The sequence below is a fragment of the Monodon monoceros genome, unplaced genomic scaffold, assembly GCF_005190385.1.
Source record: "Monodon monoceros isolate NGI ecotype Baffin Bay Population unplaced genomic scaffold, NGI_Narwhal_1 Super_Scaffold_7, whole genome shotgun sequence".
Classification (NCBI taxonomy): domain Eukaryota; kingdom Metazoa; phylum Chordata; class Mammalia; order Artiodactyla; family Monodontidae; genus Monodon; species Monodon monoceros.
The window spans coordinates 79,540,056-79,546,199 of record NW_021703784.1 but is presented as its reverse complement, the minus strand read 5'-3'; positions in this window follow the sequence as shown (position 1 = coordinate 79,546,199).

Below are 6,144 nucleotides of genomic sequence, written 5' to 3'. Positions count from 1 at the left end.
TCTGTACGCGCAGGCTCTGTACGCGCAGGCTCTGTACGCGCAGGCTCAGCGGCCATGACTCCGTACGCGCAGGCTCAGCGACCATGGCTCCGTACGCGCAGGCTCAGCGGCCGTGGCTTACGGGCCCAGCCGCTCCACGGAATGTGGGATCCTCCCGGACCAGGACACGATCCCCTCCCATCCGCTGCATCGGCAGGCGGGCTCTCAACCACTGCGCCACCAGGGAAGCCCCAACAAGATGGTTTTAAAATCTCCCTGTTAGGTTAAATGCAGAACCAGGAGTTTGAGATTGAGCTTTTAGAATGTAAACTAAACTGAATGAGTCGGGTTTATTTTGAAGCTCTTTATTCTAGCAGCTTCTAAAGGGAAGGGATTCGCTTAATAAAATAACTCCTCAGTCTCCAGTTGAATCCACATGGTGAAAGTTGGTAAGTAAACATTTTGATTTCTTGCTTTGCTATAGTACAGTATTGTCAGTAAGCAGTGTTCTGACCTGTGCTGGGGAACTCATTTTATGCTTACACACATGTAGTATTTCACAAGTGCTACTGCTTTCCTTGTCCAATTTGTTTTAAGCAGGATAGCTGAAGCTCTGTGAAAATCTTTTCATTAAGCATATGTTGAAATAGCATCCAATATATGAATAAGAAATATCTAAGGAAAATACTCTGAGTTAATGTGTATATATATATTCTTTTTCACCATTTTTTATTTTATTTATTTATTTATTTTATTTATTTTTATTTTTTGTGGTACGCGGGCCTCTCACTGTTGTGGCCTCTCCGTTGCGGAGCACAGGCTCCGGACGCGCAGTCTCAGCGGCCATGGCTCACGGGCCCAGCCGCTCCGCGGCATGTGGGATCTTCCCGGACTGGGGCACGAACCCGTGTCCCCTGCATTGGCAGGTGGACTCTCAACCACTGCGCCACTAGGGAAGCCCTCCCCATTTTTTTAGAAAGTCAACTTTAACCAGTAGAAAATTATTTTTAATTGCATTGGAATCATAAATAGTAGTACCCCCATGTCCCAAGAGAATCAGGAAGGGTGTTCTCTGTTTTTGATTTTCAGGATTGTGATTCAGCATTAACATTGCAGCTATTCCTAGGTAAAGTGGGAAATAAATACACCTCGGTTCAGTTTACATTTTTAAGTTAACATGTGATGTGTTCATGGACACAATGCATGGTGTAACATCCCTCTTTATATATATATATGTATATGTGTGTGTGTATATATATATATATATATAGAGAGAGAGAGAGAGAGAGAGAGAGAGGCAGACAGACAGACAGACAGAGAGAGATAGATACAGTTTAGGATGATTACGGGTTGTCATTCAGTGACAAAGGGGCCTGTTCCAGGAAATCTTCCTGACCCAAAAGTCATTCTGAATTCTGCAAGGGACATTTGGTGTGAACAAAAGGTACCTCTTGGTTTTCCTGATTGCAGAGAAACTTGACTCAAAACACAGTCTTCCAGACCAATCTATCCACCACTACAGGTTAGAAGACAATCCTACCTTCTAGTATGGCGATCAGTATTCCTGTTTGAAAGAAGGTTGATGGAGTGGTTTGTGTTCAAGATTGAAGGGAGCAGACTTATTTTTGCAGTAAATGGGAATATGTACTTCTGAAATGTGAATTAAGATTAGGACTGTGATGTGAGTTTTATTTCTGACTTGGTTTTCTGTTTCCATAGCAGTCCCAATTTCTCATAGTAGCCTCCTCTTAAGAAGTATGCTAATACATATCAGACCATATGATATGGCCCAATTTGAGGTTCAGAAAATATGGTGGCTTTATTTATGGGTAAATAAATTAATCCCAGGGTATGAGTTGGGTGATTTGAAAAACAGCACATATTTAATGAGCTGCAGCTCTGAGTGAGACCCTAGCATATCCGCTTTCAGGCCTGTAAGTAATACTAGGTGGGATTGATGTATAAGGCAAGTAATGTGCTAAATAAGGAGTCTTACTGTCATGTAGGAAAGGATAGTTCACTGGTCATGGTGATGCTGACGTGCAGTTAAGTTTTTTTTTTTTTTTTTGCGGTATGCGGGCCTCTCACTGTTGTGGCCTCTCCCGTTGCGGAGCACAGGCTCCGGACGCGCAGGCTCAGCGGCCATGGCTCACGGGCCCAGCTGCTCCGCGGCATGTGGGATCTTCTCGGACCAGGGCATGAACCCGTGTCCCCTGCATCGGCAGGCGGACTCTCAACCGCTGCGCCACCAGGGAAGCCCCAGTTAAGTTTTTGATCCATTTTCTGTCACTGGTATCTTGGAAGGAGAATTTGTATCCTGAAGACTAGGAGCTAAATGGTTTTGATAGTTGATCCACAAACATTCAACTTTTGCTTCCTTATCTGCAAATTATCTGTTGGATAGATTTTTTCATAACTGGTTTCTCATCTGAGGCTGGCTTTACTCAGGCTCAGAACCATTGTCTCCCATTAAACAGCCAGTCCAGAAAATGCAAAATCATAAAAAGAAAATAATACAGTTACAAAGAATCAACAAATATACTGAAACCAGAAAGCCAAGAAAAACCTAACTGGGAGGCCAAGTCTGTTGTTCAAATCAATGTGTCACATACATCAAAATGAAATATAAAGTATTTAGGGGTAGACTTTGTCATGGCTTCTCACCACTAGCAGAGATAAGTCACTGAAAGAATATACAGTGTGAACATTTTCTGTGAAGATGATAGAAATGTCAACTTACTTCAGCAGTGGTCTTAGTAGTAATTTTTAGGAATAATTAATAAACATGGAAAATATGCTGTTTTTTCCAGTTATTGGCATTATGTGGAAATGTACTTGGATTGTTTTTTCATGCTTCTGTAGACCAGGGACATAGTTTTAAAGCCAGAGAGCATGAAGGCATTTTTATCCACAGTAAGCTACTGGCTGTTGAGGGGTCAGTCACCTCTTAAATCAGTCAAAGCACTTAAATAAATAGCCCCTATGGATATCAACTAAAGTTGTGTCAGTGCTGAGCCAAAGAATTATATTTGTTTTAACATAATTAGATTAATATATATCCATATGTTTACATATATATTTCTGCCTTTATTCTGGCAAAAGATATATAAGTAAATGAATGGTCTGAGGCACTGAAAGAGACTTCTTGAAGTGAAAGTGTGTAAATATCATGTGGTTTGGGGAAATGGTGACACTTAAGGATTGAAAAGTCTTTCTTTATACTCTAGGTTGGATTTTTGTGCCATATAACCACAGCGGTATTAGGGTTAAGCTCTGAGACATTCCATTGGATAAGGAGATGTGGAATTCATTCCCAGGAAAGGTTTTTATGTTTTATGGAACATTGCAAAATGTTTATTTTATTTTTCATGGACATTATATAAAGGATGCGTATAGCATGGAAACTGGACTATATGGCTGCATAGATCTACTCTATGCTCTCTAGAAATAGATTGATTTGAAGCCATTATCTTTCTACATTTTTGTTGTAGCTGTTGTTTGACATGACTTCCTTAATTCTCTTAGGTTCAATTACAATATTAAGTCTCAGGTTATTGTTGGGTTTTTGTTTTTTGGTGAATGTTCTAATATCTTTCAGCCTCTGAGGGCACTCACATACAAAACTGTAAAATAATTGGAAAATCCCATATCTCTTGGGGACCAGGCCTATATTATCTGAACTCTCTCAGTGATGGGGGCCACATCTGTTAACATGGATGGTGCATGTTATTCTATTTATAAACTTAACTCACTCATACCTGAATAGATGAATGATTCCCCTGGAGAACACTAATGGTGTTGATGGCACCCGAGCGAGTCTTTTTTTCTCCTTCAATTGGTAAGGATCATGATCCAAATGAGGCTTTCATTTGCTATCAGGCAGGGTAGGAAATAATTAATGAAGCTCCCCCTGGACTGAAATCTATCAAGAGGAGATAGAATCTCTAGGGATTGTAGTAGGATTTATATTTATTTGTTCATTTGCTGTTCCTCATTGGTGTCTTACTGGCATTACTATTGGGAGATGGATAGTAGTTTTAGGATGGTTTACCTAAGATTAACATGACTTTTGATAAGAAAATAGAGACTCTAAGTTCCACACTATCTTATTAGCTTCAGGAGTATCTCTAATTAAATACTTTAAGAAATTAATGTGAGATTTGGAGATTGCAATCTATATTTAGAGCCATGTATCTGGAGGGAGATTTATCCCATAAATAAGGATTCATTTATTCAGATTTCTTGAGAGGATAATGTTGTTTTTCTTCCCTTTTTCTTGACTTCTCCACATTATATTTAAATCTGTGATTCTGTTTAAATTGGTGGATATAAATGTTTACCTTCTAGCAGACCAAGTGAGAGGGTTGGTTGTGATTGATTAGAGAATGACAAGATTGTTGATCTTTTTTTGCAACTTGGCTGTTAATCGGTCTAGAAGCTGATTTCAGTATATGTGAAAAATGGCATAGGGAAGTGCATATATACCATATTACCATCTAGATGACACAGGAGTATTAGGGACAGATTTTCCTTCTGGGTTTTTAGAAGTATTCTCAGAGTTCTTGACCTGTTTCCTTCAGATCTGATCCAGCCAATGAGAAGCTAGTAAACGGCTTTTTTTTCTTGCAGTGGCAGCAGGTGATGTGTCAGCAAGCTCTGATGCTAAGTGGGGGATAAGGGAGTGGGAGGGAGGGTGGGAGGCAAGGGGCAAAGAGTTAGGCCTAAATGAAGTCATTAATAGGATGGCAAAAATAGCTAGATCAGTTTAAAAACTGCTCCATTTGATAGTGTTAACTACTAGTATGTATTAATCCAGGAAATGCAGGACAGTGAATTGATCACTTAGTATTGGTACCAGACTTAGTAGGCATGTGTATGTATATGTCCCAATACCCTAATTCCCTTTGTTCTTAGTCTTTGAGAGCACTCGCATTCAAAACCATAAAACTGTTGCTGAGAATTAAAGCTATACGTCTTATTAAAGATAAAACTCACCTTTCCTTTCAGAGCAAGGGATTCTTTCACATCCTCAGAAGATTACAACTTGAAGATTACAATTTGGGCACTTATATTTCACAGGGGATAATTCCCTCCTCCTGCCTCACCCTCTCATTCTAATACAGAATGTTAATGTGGTAGTGTATTAAAACCAAGACAGAATTAAGCAACCAGTTGAAGCCCTGAGAGTGAATGTCACTAACACAGAGCTGAATGGTGTGTTTATGTTGGTTATTGCCGGTGTGCAATTCTTAGAGGAATGGAAAAATCATAAAATCTGTGCAGTAACAAAATTAGAACTCCTTGCTGCTGTCATATGCTCCTTGCTGATTTAGCTGCTGCTCATCCACAGAGAAGAGGTGTCATTTCACTACTAGAATCCACATACTTCACAGGCTGCAAGGCAGTGTGAGAAACAGCGGAGAAAGGGTTAGATTAGGCAGATGAAGATGAAGCAAAGTACAGTATTGTAAGGTGTGAATCGTCTTGTGACACCAAACTATATTTACTCACTCAAGGGACTGAGTTGACTCTTTGGATGGGAGAGGCTGTTTAGGAATTACTGTTTCTTTTTGGTTTGTCCGTGGTATCACTGTTGGAGATCAGTCTAGCATGGGATAAATCCTGCTGTCATTGCTAAAATAAGCTGAAAATTACATGCTGGAAACATTTTTTTTTTCCTTTCAGTTATGAAAAGCTGTAGTTGTGTTATAAGCTTTGCAAGAGAGATCATGAAGTCATTCAACTTTCAAAAATGTTACTGTACCCTTAACAGGATTTGAAAAGGAAATAGAAGATTCTAATATAAGTTCCAACCAAATATAAACTTGTTCAAAATAAAGGGTTCAAAGGTTTCCTTTCTGGTTTCCCCTTTCAGTCTCTCCCCTCAGTTATTAAGCCTATTGCCTTTTTTTAAACCGCAGAGATGGCCACGTAAAATGCTTGCACGCCCAACTCACCTTTGCTTCAACAAAAGCCCCGAGCAGGAAGGCTTCTGCCATCCCAGGTTCACCGATTTCTCAGGGAGAGCTTTTTTTGTGTGATCCAGGTAGATGTCTTGCCATTTTATAAATCAGGTCATGCCAGTGCATACCCAAAAAGCTTCTACGATCACCTGCAATGTGGGTCTGTTATGTTCGGTCATTATGCTAGGTTATTTTCTGCCTA